The following is a 15,446-nucleotide window of genomic DNA, read 5'->3' as shown; positions in this document are numbered from 1 at the left end:
AAGTGTCTGATCAATGTGTTCTGCAATTCACACTTATTCTCGGCCCCTGGACCCACCCGGGGCTCCTGGGCCCGGAGGCGAAGGGGAAGCCCCCCCGGGCCCACAGGACCCCGTCCCAGGCACCTGGCCACGCGGCAGGACCAAAGACGGAGCCCGGGGTGGGGAGGCCGCCCTCCCCGGGGCCCCTGGGAGCCCCTGAACCCTGCCGAGCAACGGAAGGCCCACAGGACCCCATCTGGGGCAGCCTGCCGTACGGCAGGCCCGGGGATGGACCCAGGGCTGGGGCGGTGTCCTGGCCTGTCCATTTGCTGGCTGAGGACCGCTAGGCCGAGAGGGGTCCCAGAATGCCCTGTCCCTAGTAATCCGGAGGAAGGCTACCCCTCTTTCTGGGAACCTGTGCGCACCGAGAGACTTAGGGGACCATCTGCCCACCCCGAGCTTTCGCGGTAGGGCTCCCGCCTGCCCACGCAGGGCTCGGGGGCTCGCGGAGGCCAGCTGGGCCTCAGGCACGGGGAGGATCACTGGAGCCCTCGTGCCCGAGAGGACTGCCCGGTACCAATGGAGCCCGTCCCGAGCACTTTGCTACGCCGTAGCCCGCACGGAGGGAAGGTGTCTTCCGGACATAGCCCATCTGGTCCACGGCAAAGAAACGCCAGCCCAGGAGGGGTGTTCCGGCATACCCTACCCCTAGTAATCCGGAGGAAAGCTACCCCCCTTTCTGGTAACCCGTGCGCACAGAGTGACGGAGGGGACCCTAGGCGCGGAGGCACCCGACCTCCTGGAGCCCTGGCTGGGATCAGGGAAGCAAGTGAGCCCCCATCAGGACTTCCAGGGCAGCCCGTTCATCTGGTCGTCCCATTGGAAAGCATTGCGTGCGACCAGATGGCCGAGGAGAAAGGTGTGACCGGATGGCTGGGACCGAAAGGACGCTCATCTGCCCGCGCCGAGCCATAGTGGTAGGGCTCCCGCCTGCCCTTGCAGGGCTCCGGGTGTCTGCACCACGGACCCTTGTATCGGGCAGATGGACACTTGGCAGGCCGGGGGCTCTCACACCCCAGGCCCTGACCGAAACCCAGGCCCCGGGACCGGTCCCTGCTTCTCAACCCAGCCAGGCCGGGGAGATCGGGGAGCCTGCCCGGGCACGAGGGACCCTGTCCCGGGCACACGGACCTTCAGGACGTGCACTCATTTTCCACACTTTTTTTCCATAATTGCACGTAGTGGTGTTACGCCAATTCCGCCCAACCCTAGTCCCTGGACACCTGGGGGTCTGCGACAATTTGGAAAATTAATATTAACAAATTAATAAAGTGTATATAAAAAAATATTAACAGATTAATAAAGTGTATATAACTAAAGAAGCTAAATAATTGAAAATTTTAAAACTCACTGTAAATGTGAAGTAATTTGCATTGGATACTAAAACTTTAGTTGGTATCTTCAGATTGATGCATCTGCACTGTTCCCATGAATCAATTAGAATATAGTATGGACGATGAGTGGCCTCAATCAAATTTAGAAAAGATCCAACCTTTCTATTAAAATGTAAATGTTGATTTCAAGAAAAAAACAATTTACTTTTATTTGTGTTTGTTTTTAAATAAAATGTGTCCTCATTTGCGTATATGTTTGAATGCTTTTTTCTGTATTTTTAGTGTTATACGGTTCATATCATCGGCAATGCTTAGGCCGGGGTCCCTGGCTTCCAGTAATGACTCAGTAGGGGTCCCCAGAAGTCAAAAGGTTGAGAACCACTGGTCTAGCTACCCCCATGACCTTAAAGAATGCACCCAAGCTACTATTCTAATCTTATTCGTTCTTTGCTGAATATATATTTCATACCTGAACACAGATTCTAAACAAGAGTTCATTGACACTCCAGTTAGTTGTTTTCTCTTGCCTAGAGCACAGTAGTTTCTTCAGTGTTAGTCACAGTCCAACAAGTAGAACATAAATGTGCTGCACTTTGGACTGCACTGGCCTTAACTGGCTCTGTAATAATTTGTAACTTTTAGGTACAAATAAATCACATGAGAAACTGTAAAATTGCTAACTGTATATGTATTTAGCTTGAAAATCTTCAGTTTGTTTAAAAAAAATAAAACTTTAGATGTTTTTAACAACCTTGACAAGGCTATAAGTTTAATCTTGGACTTTACCCTATCTTGCCATTGCTGCAATTGGCAGATTTACAGTTTCAGCTAAACGCCTAGTTCATTTCGACATTGTAGATATGTTGTGCTAAATGTTAAATTTTTAACCTTCTTTTTCAAACAATCTTTATAAACTGTTTTCCTAATACCATATTACTTACCTAAAATATCTCCACGTCATTCCTAAAACCATTCAGCGGCCCCACCACCCTGTCCAAAGTCCCCTGTGAAGCAGACGACTCTCCAAAATACAGCAAAGCGTTTGTCTCTTAGCTGAAGGACATCATAAACATGTCCACATCTTGGATCCAAAGCAGTTGGCCCAAACAAAGCACAGAAACAGTGTTTTGTCTAAATATGAAGCGGCAATGTTACTCCTGCAGATGACCACTCTCTTATTGCTCCTTCTCCGAGACATTTTAGCTGATTTTGACACAGTTTTGCGCCACATTGCCCTTGACGGCCTATAGACCTAAATTGGTGATTATAGCCTTATAGCCCACCGCAGCGGGCTATACCGGCTGTTAAAGGCCCGCTGCAGCGTTAAAGGCCCGAGCCGAAGGCGAGGGACTTTAACAAAGCAGTGGGACTTTAATTGCCGGTATAGCCCTGCTACGAAGGGCTATAAGGCTATTGGAACATTCTGCCACTAGAGGGCAGAATGTTCTAACAAATAAAGCCTTCAGGGAGCGCAAGGGGATTGAAATCCCCTCAGGCTCCCTGAAGCCTTTGTTCACAGCCAGAGCTGTGAACAAAGGATCATTGGAATGTTGGAGCTCCGGGTTTATACCAGCCATTATAAGCCCAGAGCACTCCATTGTTTTCAATGGAGCTACCAACATTCCAATGTTCTACTAGAGGGCAGAATGTTCTAACAAATTAAACAAAGGCTTCTCGAAGCTTGAGGAGATTTAAATCCCCTCGAGCTTCGAGAGGCTTTTGTAAAACATTGGAATGTTGCTCTGCGGGCCTTTACCGGCCCGTAGAAGCACGGAGCACTCCATTGTCTACAATGGAGTGCTCCACATTCCAATATTCTAATACAGGTTAATGTTCAGCTTGTTCTACTTGTTCGTCCTCCACCCAAATATCAGTCAGGCAATCAGCTGAATGGTCGAAGGCTGTATTGGGCGATATGAAGGGGTGAAGTGAAGTCAAGGCTAGCAGTTGTTTGTACTTCTAAGAAAATGATAGTATCAAAGACATTTGAAATAGTGGGCGAGTAATACAGTGGGGCAGTACTACAAAGCTTCAGTGGATGGGCAGTCATGGGAAAGGAGTGTGATTTTGTGGATGGAATGGCACTTGTTGAGGGTTTATTGAGAAAAGCAACTGACAGAATGTACAAAGTTACGAAGGCCAAGAGTGGCATTAGTGGAAGCAAAAGGAAGTAGCAGGGATGACAGTGGAGTGCTTGGCATTATAGAAGATGCATTCTGTAGGAAAATGCCTCTTTTTGCCTGGTCATCCTCATTTTTGAGGACTGATGCTGCTGTCGTTTTTTAACTCTGTGCACTGGGGCTCTGCAAACCAGGCACCAGTGTATGTTCTGTGACCTCTAAAACATGTTGATATTGGCTGTACTTCTAAATGGTATATCTCACTTACCTATAAATCCGTAGTATATAGTTCAAAGTGTACCCAGGGACTTTGTTACAAGTCAGTAGTAGACTGCAGCACCTTTTGTGTCATTGACTACAATGACAGTTTAAACCTGGCTTAGATTTACCACTGTAGTCTGCCTGTGTAGATTTAAAACTGCAATTCATTTCTGTTTTCATACTGTACCATACTCCACATTTCTTTGGTGAAGAAGCATATTCGTTTTGCGTATTTACACAACCCAATGCATTTCGAGTCAACAAAAGAGACCCTTCTTCAGGGGTCTAAAACGGAAAGATAAAGAAAATATATTGAGCTATTCAGTGATGTACTCTATTGTTTACATATTAAGCTCTGTCCAATACATTGATGAGTGAATATATTCAATAAACCTTAATACAATCTGTCCCCCAAGTCTCATGTACTGCATTTCTCATTATTCTTTGATGTCTAAATTGATATCTGTATTGTAACAAAATAAGAAGGCTGGGTACCACACTACCCTGTAAATTGTCAACGCTAATACAGAAAATGCTTAAAAAAAAGATATACGTGTTGTGCTCGTATTGGTCTTCCATGTGTCCTCTATGTATCCTGAAGTGCGTGTTAAAAACATCAAATCACGTACTAGTTCCGTTTTACCAACAGCTCGCTTTTATGTACTGTTGATAACTAACTGTTCAATCTATGCTGAGAAGAATATAGATGTCACACAATATCGTAGCAGTACTAACGGAACAAAGAAATGTGGAGTATGTTACAGTATGAAAACAGAAATGAAATAAAAGACATGATTATAAAGCTGGCTTGAACTGGACATAATTTTTTCAGTGAACAGATCAAATGAAAATAAGACCTCAACAGGTCTAAGTATAATTGTGCGCACCTCCAACTTGGAAGTGAGAGATACCACTTTCTCCCGAATTCATTGTTAAATAGAGAGTGTTCTTAGACAAAACACTAGGAGGGAGCAGCACACCGAAAAAAAGAAAGAAATCTATACAAATGGTTCAAAAGAGTGCCAGATGGACAACTAAATGAGTAATTTAATGTTACACATGTCCTTGCGGTTAAAAATGCTTAATCTGCTATTTAGATTAGAGCAGGGATGGCTGTTGAATAGACAAGCACTGAACTGTAATATTACAATTAATAATGCTACAAAAGCTAGGAAACCGACATTTCATTATTGGAAACTATGTAATATTTATTAAAAACCCAATTCACTGGTGCAGTTGAATTTTTGGTAAATATTAATAGAAAAGGTACTTTTAGAAAATTGCCATTTACCTACCTAAAACATCTGGAGGCTAATTTACATTAGCTCCCAGTTGCATCCCTCTGAGTGTTTAAGCCCTGAATGAGGTGTGAAAACTGCTCGCAGGGCAAGAGACAAATGTTTATGATTGGGGAGGTGTTTCTGTTCCTCTAGCAGGATGGCCATTTGGACCGTGCCCAGGAATTTGATTATCTTCAAAGAGACTTCCCCTGTCACCGGCAAATGTTAGCTGACACCTGTGCAGATTCTTCCCTTGTTCCCGCAGTCAGGCATGTTCCATTCACAGTGGGGAGGGCGCTGCCCCCAGAACATGTTCAAAGTGACCACAGAGAATGAGTTGCTCATTTCCTGGCTGCACTTGTGGGCCAAGGGAGGAAGGGTTTCACCATCTTGGGTTTTGGCAGAGAAGGGCACTGTGGAACTGTTTGTAGTATGGCACAAAGGCATTGCCACAAAAGTGGATATGGTTACTCCAGTGAAATTTTCCCTTATTGGTTAGGCAAGTGCCAGGCATAAGGATGGCTTCCCCTTTATACAATCTTCAGAACACTCTGGGCCTGTGGAAGAACAGACAGACGACTGCATCTGCAGTTTGAGACCTGTGAGGAGATCTGAGGGGCCGGACCTTTGCCCACTTGTACCCAATTGGACTCCAAAGATTAGGTGGCAGACCACCTGTTAAGCTACAGGAAGCACGGTACCTGAAGAGTCCAGCAAGCCTGTTTCAACTCTGACCTGAGGTGAGTCTTAACTCCCCCAAGTGCTGTTCCTGGGATCCTGGAACCCTCTGCTGTGTTAAAGTGTACTTCTTCTAAAATGCTGAAAAACCTGGGATTTACCAACCTTTTGGGTCCAAAGACCCCAGGAGGATGGGGACGAAAGTGCCTAATCAATCTGACCAAAGGGTGTTGCAGCTGGGCTAACGATTCAGTTTTCTCCCGCTCGGAACTTTTCTCCATCAGAAAATCCATGTCAGCAGAGAAGGTATTTAGCCTCATGGAGCCCTGTTCAGCAACAGCTTGAAGCTCTGCCCTGCTACATGAATCCAAGGTTTAAAAAAAGAGACTAAGGGCCATATGTAGGAAGCCAAATACCGGTCGGTAACGGCCGATTTTCGGTAAATATCCCGTTACCGACCGGTATTTAGGCTTTTGCTATGTAGGGGGCATATTTCAGGATTCGTAATTTACCGAATCGGTAATATTACCGATTCGGTAAATACCGAATCCTGAAATGATATGTAGGGGGAGTGTCTCGTCGGTGTGTGGATTCGTTATTTACCACCAACTAAAAGTTGATGGTAAATGACGAATACCTGTAAAAAAGCATTATTGTGCTATTTGCAATGTGGCAGACATACATGCCCTTAGGGCATGTATGTGCGCCACATGTGCACACATGCACGAATCAGGGGTGCAACAGGGTGTCAATGTGACACCCTGCCACCCATGATAATGCCTCCCCTATTACCGATTCTGTATTTACCGAATCGGTAATGGCAACTGGCTTCCCATTCATTCCTATGGGCCTCCAGGCCCATAGGAATGCCAGTTGCCATTACTGATTCGGTAAATACCGATTCTTAAATACCAATGTTTACCGAATCGGTAATAATTTACCTACATTACATTTACCGATTCATAAATACCGAATCGGTAGAATTCGGTATTTAAGAATCGGTAAATGTAATTTACCTACATATGGCCCTAAGTCTGAACGTTGAAAACCTGAATGGGCCTAGGTGCCTAAAATATCTGGTCAGAGAAAGGACTTCCCTGGGCGTGAATCTCAAATGCTTCCGCTCTGCGCTTTTCCACCCTAAACCAATGGCTTCAGGGAGACCTCGGCTAATGCCTATCTGCGATCGTGGAGCCCTCCTCAGATACAGGCTGGTGCCCTGCCCTGCAGAAGTGCTATGACTTCTAGAAACCAGACTAAATCCCAAGGTAAAACCTCCAACCGGGTTGAATCTAGTTGGTGCACCTGACCCACGCTCCATTGCGGTCAGCCTTAAATCGCAACCAGGTCCCGGTCTACTGCAACCAGTTGACCGCAGTTTGCACTTAATGCTGTTTGTCACTATTTTTATTCAAAACTTTAAACATTCATATTTCTGGTTCCTCTTTTTGGATTTGTCATCGTTCATTTACTTGTACTCTATTTTTATAAATTGGAGTGAGGTTTGTATTGTTTTTATTGTATTGTATTGTTTTTCGGTTAGGACTTTTTAATTGTTTTGTTACTTCTAAATGCTTTACACATTTTCCTAAGTTAAGCCTGCCTCATCTGTGCCATAGCTACCATGGGTTGAGCTTCAGTACTAAAACCTTTACTGGACTAACAAAATAGCCACCTTATTACTTTTGGTGGACTCTAATCCATTCCAACTAATAATACACACACACCCACACCACACCACACGACCCCCATAATGTGTATGTTAACAGTGGTGGGTGGGGTTAAGTAATGTCGGACTTGGAATGTCCATACAGGATCTTTGCTCAGTAATATTTTTGTTTATTCTTTTTGTTGCTTTTCATAATGCATAACGTGCATCAATTTTCAGCATTATTGGGCATGTTCACTTAGACAAGGTTCTAAATAGAAGACTACAAGCTGGAATCACAGAGCCTACTGGAAAAATTTAAAGAAAAAGACTATCCGGAGGGGGTCATCAAGCGAGCTCAACTTAGGGCCAGGAATTCCAATAGAGATGCCTTACTAGAGAGTAAAGATAAGAAAGAAGTGGGCAAGATAATGTGCGACAACATTCAATACAGAGGAAGTGGGATGTGTTCCCTTACATGCAGCTCAAACAGTAGATTTAGGACTCGAGTACACCTGGGTCCAGACAAAAAGCACCAATTGCAACTCTTAAGAATGTCATCTACCTTATTCAGTATCCTTGCAACCTTTTATATGTAGGGATGACTACCTGTAGGGTAAAAATACGGATAACCGAACATAAGAGTGACTGTTCTGTTATGTTACTGATGAGTAACATCAAGTGCAAAGGACTACTACGAAGTTAACAACACACTTTGTAGAAGCACACCACAGAGTATTGGACAAACCATTTATTCCCCAAAATGCTAGAGATCAAAGAAATACTCCTTGTAAGGGAGCAGAAATTGGTTTATAGGATCTGGAGTGACCGAAATGGACTCAACTATGATATTCCCTGGCACCATTTAAACAACATCTGAACTATGGTGAGGGGATAAGGAGGTCACCCTTTCTTATGCCCTCGACTGGGATGTTTTAGTGGAGAAATATCTCACAATTCCTGTAAAGACGTATAGTCCACTTGAGACACTATATATATATATATATATATATATATATATCAAAGCTCCCAATTGCCCGCTAGGCAGGAATGCACTCGAGCAGCAGCCAATTCCAGCGGGTAAAGGACCTTCATGCTCGCCGATAACTGCATCTTCCTCTTCTGTCATGGATGAAAGCCTGACGCGTTTCTGAGCCGTGTTGCTCGTCTTCAGAGGCTCGACCTGGGGAAGCATTCTGGGGACACACCCACACATATATATAATTAACCACCCTCAGATGGGCGTGCTCTGGTGAGCACAACGCTAATGGATTGTGGGTAATGTGACACTGTACCCAACGGGAAATGGATTTGAACTACATTACCCACAATCCATTAGCGTTGTGCTCACCAGAGCACGCCCATCTGAGGGCGGTTAATTATATTATGAAATTGGCTGCTGCTCGAGTGAAATTCCTGCCTAGCGGGCAATTGGGAGCTTTGATATATATATATATATATATGTGATCAAGGCCACCTGCTGGCCGAAACGCGTAATGGCATGTCACGCCGATGCTGACTCTGAATAAATCTCTCTGAAGCACGACTTGGTGTCCGTATGCTTTCTCCTCGCCTGCCTGGAAGTGGATGAATGCACCTGGTACTTATATATATATATATAATTATTAGGAAAAAAACAACAAATGATTTAACATTATAATGGGACTGGCAAATGTTCCACAATACACAATTCAGGAAACTAGCATTTATGCAAATTATTAAATTCCGATTGTGTTTTTTTGTAAATAATGTGTTGCTAACTCAGTCTTATTTGTATTTATATATTTATATTGTATGGTTGTTAGCCACAAGATTTGTTTGAGCATTTACGCGTAAATAATGTCTTCTATGTCTATTAATCATTTGATTGGACACTGTCACTTTAAAAGGATTGAGCACACGAAGTAATGCTGTCATGTGATCAAGGCAGGGAGCTGTCGAAACGCGTCATGGCGACTTACTAAGGAAATAAAATAAGAAAACCAGCACTTATCTTGGGTCCACTCTCGTTTGTTGGTGTTGAGAGACTTGATGAGACGGGACTGTTTCATATATTCACCGGCTTGGCTTTTCCCGGTGTTGTGGACCCCCTCCCCGTGAAGTCGGCTCTGCGGTTGGTAAAGTCACTGCTTGGTGGAAACCGGCGGACCTCGAGGCTTCGAGCAAACCGGCGTCCCGGAAGCGACCACGAAAGTAACCGGCAACGGAAACGCGGAGCCCACTGCTGATGCAGAATTCTATCCGGTAGCGAGGAGACAAGTGTGAAATCGAGCTCTTCGAATTGGGTGAACTCGGAGGAGTGGTGCTCAGCGAGGAGACGGCAGCGCACTGTTCGACTCGTGAAACCGGAGTATAATTGGAAAGCAGACAAAGCAGCAGGAGGGGAGGTGTGCATCCGAGGAGCCTGCCGCCAGGATCATTGAATTGTTCGGTAAGGCGTCCTAAACGGAACTGATTTGAATATTATTGTTTTCTTTAGTAATGTCTGCCGCAGCGTTACGGAATCGAGAAACAGCCGCTGAGGAGATGTTTTCAGACTCTCCGGTAACAACGCAGCTTAATGACAAAGGATTAAATAAGGAACCAAGTGGAGAACAGGGTTTAAAGGAGAAATATCGCATTTTGGAGAAATTGATGCGTCAGGAGCAGGCTAAATGGTGGGAGTCGAAATCTTTGCAGCGGTATCTAGATGTGGGGAGGATACCCAGGGGGCTCAGAATAATGATTGCCCCGAGCTACGACACCCCAAACCCCCGAATGATGGCCGAGTGGGCGGAAACGAATTTGGAGTCATCGCGTAAATTGGTTCAGATATTGGTGAAATATGCGGATATCGATCGTGGTGAGCTCCAAACAAAAATAGATGCCCTAGACGCCGAAATCAAAACTATGAGTGATTCCCAGCAGAGGACAAAGTTACACGAGGATATGGTATCACGACTCAGTAAGGAAGAGGAAAAAATCAAGCAAAGAAAGACTTACAAATTTCGTAGAGACAAGGATGATTATGCTAGTGGCCAGAATTTTACATTTGCTCGTAAATTTGATGCCTATAGGTCAGCAACATTAAACAAGCAGGGGCCAAGTTCTACAAGTAATTTAAGAGTAGTGGATGCTCCCTCAACATCGGATTTGAGTTCCGCAGTGGAAAGTGGATCGGACACTGAGGGGAGAGTTAATTGTGCAATTAAACCGACATTGGGGGAGGAGCTGGATTATTTAAGGAGAAGCAGGAAGGAAACGCTGCGCCCCCGCAACCAACCGGCAAAAAACGAAGAACTGAGAGCCGAAAGCAACGGAGGAAAGCAGCCCGAGAGCGCCGTAAACAGGCGTCAAACTCGGGGGCGAGGTCGGGGTGGATGGAGGAAGAAATAAAGTCAACCAAAACAACACCAGGGCAACCTCAAACCATGTCTATAATCAACCTGGCCCAGATAGATTTAACACGGGCAGAGGAACAACTGCTCTCTTTGGGGCTTTCATTTTGCCCTGAGTCGAATTTTGATTATCCACAGACTCGAGCTGACATTTATAAATTCATTCGTAAATTGAAGTTAAAAAAGTTCCATGCTTTACGCCCCCAAATATCCGGAACAGGAACCGGGGCAATCCCCAATGATGATAACACTAGTATGTCTGATTTAATGGTTGCTGACCTTGAAACATTAAGAACAATACAGGAATTGGCACAGGAGGCCAATGGCAACATAAATGAATTTGAAGAAGATTGTATGGACATAAACAATGAAACGGGGCAATTTCCGGGAATGGGTGTTGGGTTTAAACCTGACACACCCTTCAAAAGACAATCAAAATTCACTCCTATTATGCCAAGAGATTCTGTTGATGTCTTTAACGAGCAGATTGTGGCACAGGTGAAAACTGCATTTGAATGTCAACAAGGCCAAAAGAAAGATAACAAATCATGAAAGGAAACGCAATCAACTTGTCGAGAAACTAAAGAAGGAGAGCCAGGTCGTTATTAGGAATTCTGACAAAGGAGGTAACATTGTGTTATGGCCATTAAAGCAATATTTGGAGGAAGCGTATTCCCAGTTAAATGACACTAACTGTTATCGAAGGAGCACTCCAATGAAATATAAATCCGTGCAGAATCTGCTTTTCTCTAAATTATTAGCTTGGAAAAGCATGGGTTTATTGAACATGGAGGAGTACAAGTATTTGAAGAAGGAGTATCCCATAACGCCGTCATTGTATTTTATCCCAAAAATTCATAAGGACATCAACAAACCACCGGGGAGGCCCATAATATCGGCCTGTGATGGACTTTTGGAAAATGTATCTCGATATATTGACTACTTTTTACAGGATCACGTTAAAAATTTAAAGTCATTTGTACAGGACACCAGTGATTTTATTAGAAAAGTAGCTGATATAAAATGGCAAAATGGTTGGCTCTTAATAGCTCTTGATGTTTCCTCCTTATATACATGCATAAAAAATGTAGATGGTCTTAAAGCCGTGGAATATTTTTTAGCAAACAGGCCTTTTAAGTTTGCACGACACAATGCTATGTTGTTGGATATGCTGGCATTTTGCTTGGAAAATAACCTATTCATGTTCAAGAATCAAATGTTCCAACAGATACAGGGTGTGGCCATGGGGGCCAGCTTTTCCCCCAGCTATGCCTGTTTATTTATGGGGTGGTGGGAAGAGCTGGTCCTCATGAGGAAACATGAAATTGTTTTTAAGAAAAATGTAGTTTCGTGGCTTAGATTTATTGATGATTTGTTTGTTATTTGGAGTGGATCGGAAAATGAGGCACATGAATTTGTGGCATCTTTAAACCGCAATGATGTGAATTTGCAATTTACCTCGAATGTCAGCAAGACAAACATAACTTTTTTGGATGTACAAATTAACATAGTAAATAATAATATGACAACTTCCCTATATCGTAAGGATACGGCAGGGAACACTATGTTACATGCATCCAGCGCACACTCTCCACATTTGATACAAAGCATCCCGTATGGGGAAATGCTGCGTATTCGTAGGATTTGTAGCGATGATCATGACTTGCATGAGAAACAGTTAGAAAGTAAAAAACGATTCCTGGAAAGGGGGTACAGGAGTGTATCTATTGACAATGCCATTGTTAAATCCAGGAAACGATCCAGACAAGATTTACTTAAGGTAGAGAGCGAATCACAGATAGCGAGCATGAGCAAAGGGAAGACGGACCAGGAACCGACTAGATTGATACTAACCTATTCCAGGCAGGAACAACAGCTGCGAACCATCATTAGAAGAAATTGGCCTATAGTCCGGGATGATCCAGTAATTGGAGCAATGCTCCCTAAGCATCCGGCTATAATTTACAGAAAATCATTTTCTATGGCTAATGCTTTGGTTCGGAAAAATCCTGAAGAACAACAGCAGACAGGATGGTTAGTTGCTAGGAAGGGTTTCTTCAAATGCTCTAGCTGCAAAGCATGCCAGTATGGCATAAATAAAACCTCATATAATACTGCGTTCAGTAGCAAAGCCTCTGATATAAAACAACATTTGACATGTCGGACGGAATTTGCAATCTATGTTTTGCAATGTAGCTGTAACCTTTCATATATAGGCAGCACCAAGTTATCTGTCCACAAACGCATTCTGCAACACACAAGGGCGATCGTCAACAATGACCCAAGTTACCCGGTAGCAAGGCACTTTAAATCGCACCATGGCAGTAATCTTAAACATTTGAAATATTTTGTCATTGATGCTATCCCTCCACTAAAGAGAGGAGGTGATCGGGAACATAAACTAAGGCGCCTTGAGACTAAATACATTTTGGAAATGGATACAAAGCAGCCGGGTGGCCTCAACACTAGTGAGGATTTGCACACCTATTTAGATTGAGAAGGTCATCATTGAGATCATCTATAACAAGCATGCCAAAAACAATTCTATGCATTTTAAACCCATAATCTGTGTTTGAACATTTGCTGAGTCAGGGAACCTTTTATCCTCTGTATTTTCGTCCTTTTATGCTGTTTTTTAAAAATTGTAAATTTGGAAAGATTTTATGGAGTAATTTTAGTGATTGAATTGTATTTATTGACATTTTATGTATTTATTATTTATATACATATTTATATTAATTTTAAGGTACAATAGTGGGAATCAATTACTCTAAAATACATCCATAAAACTCCTTTTTTGTAACCCTGTCCATACACTGGTGTGTCAAATTCCCTTTATTACCTCCTAAAAATGAAAGATGCATATGATATATAATCAGCATATGATGAGGCAAGGGGAATCTGATAATATTGTAGTAAATAAAGCACGAGCACTTTTGGGAAAGAAATGGAAAAAATTAATGAAAAATATAGCTGTTTGTAACTTGGGGATTTTTTTAGAATTTTCTCACATTTTAGGCACTTTAATAAGTGGTCCATTTCAGACAACCAATATTACGCTAGGCCAGCCCTTCATTGCATTCAAGCAAATTATTAGGAAAAAAACAACAAATGATTTAACATTATAATGGTGTAACGCCCTGAACGTCTCAGGATCGTTTAACAGACACGACAATGAGGACGCAACCACTTGTGAAGGGTTAGTTCTTTTAATGAAGGCAAATAAAATACAAAGAACAAACAAAAGTTATAGTCACTGGAATCCTCCAGGCTAAGTACGTTACCAGCCCACAGCACGGATGGTCCTAACCGTCCTCTGCATATACGCCGATCCCGGCGTATGCCAACAGAGGGCAGAAATGAAATGGCCGACAATGCCAATCGGTAGGCTGTGAGGGGCACGAAGAGTGTTGGGGAGAATCGAGGAGTCAGGGAAACACCCAGCCGGGGTCTCTACCTGAAGGGAGCAGCCGCTCAACCTCTTCCTCAGACTGCACCGGGACGCGGAGTCACCTCCTGGTGATGCGTCACCGATACCCCAATCACAAGCAAGAAGACTGAACCGAGAGCAGCCGCTCGATCGATCCTGTAGACTTCCGAGTCTGTAACGCGGCAAACACCTCCTGGTGTGCGTTACAGCTGGCAGTCCCTGTGTCTCTGGTCGGGCTGGGAGTTACGACTCCAACCAGCAAAAGCGCCACTGCGCTTGGACTCAGCCGAGTCAAAAAGCGAAGCTCAATGGTTGACCGGTAGAGCTTCCGGGTCCTTCACAGGTGACGATGGGGCAAGACACGGCCCAGGGAGTAACGACTCGACCTACCTCCGTTCTTGCCTTACTGGAGCACCACTCCGGAACACTGCTCTTCACGAAGCAGGTACGTCGGTGTAAACACAATATCCGACAGCCTTGTACCTCCCGGTTCCTCCCTTTATAGGGCGTGTTTTCCTTGAGTTATGTAACAGCTCTCCTGTTTACATAAGGGCGTGTTTCCCTTGAGTTATGTAACAGCTCTCCTGTTTACATAAGGGCGTGTTTCCCTTGAGTTATGTAACAGCTCTCCTGTTTACATAAGGGCGTGTTTCCCTTGAGTTATGTAACAGCTCTCCTGTTTACATAAGGGCGTGTTTCCCTTGTATGACAGGAATTCTTGACAAATGGGACTGGCAAATGTTCCACAATACACAATTCAGGAAACTAGCATTTATGCAAATTATTAAATTCCGATTGTGTTTTTTTGTAAATAATGTGTTGCTAACTCAGTCTTATTTGTATTTATATATTTATATTGTATGGTTGTTAGCCACAAGATTTGTTTGAGCATTTACGCGTAAATAATGTCTTCTATGTCTATTAATCATTTGATTGGACACTGTCACTTTAAAAGGATTGAGCACACGAAGTAATGCTGTCATGTGATCAAGGCAGGGAGCTGTCGAAACGCGTCATGGCGACTTACTAAGGAAATAAAATAAGAAAACCAGCACTTATCTTGGGTCCACTCTCGTTTGTTGGTGTTGAGAGACTTGATGAGACGGGACTGTTTCATATATATATATATCTATATATATATATATATATATATATATATATTCACTGAAAAAACCATAGGTTTCACACATGTTATAGTTAGTGGAAATTTTACTGATAAAAAACCAATGAAATTGCCCCGTTATAGTTAGCGCAGGCAACTATAACTCACGCGACCGCA

General features: G+C 43.6%; 1 protein-coding gene across 4 annotated transcripts in view; it reads left to right on the top strand.

Annotated features, from left to right (window-relative positions):
- The window catches only part of MFAP3L (microfibril associated protein 3 like), a 465,114-nt gene that overhangs the window by 336,213 nt on the left and 113,455 nt on the right, over window positions 1-15,446 (top strand). The window lies entirely within an intron of this gene.

Source organism: Triturus cristatus, chromosome 2_2 (assembly GCF_964204655.1).
Source record: "Triturus cristatus chromosome 2_2, aTriCri1.1, whole genome shotgun sequence".
Lineage (NCBI taxonomy): Eukaryota > Metazoa > Chordata > Amphibia > Caudata > Salamandridae > Triturus > Triturus cristatus.
The sequence above is the reverse complement of the archived record's forward strand: the minus strand, read 5'-3'. Positions and strand labels throughout refer to the sequence as shown.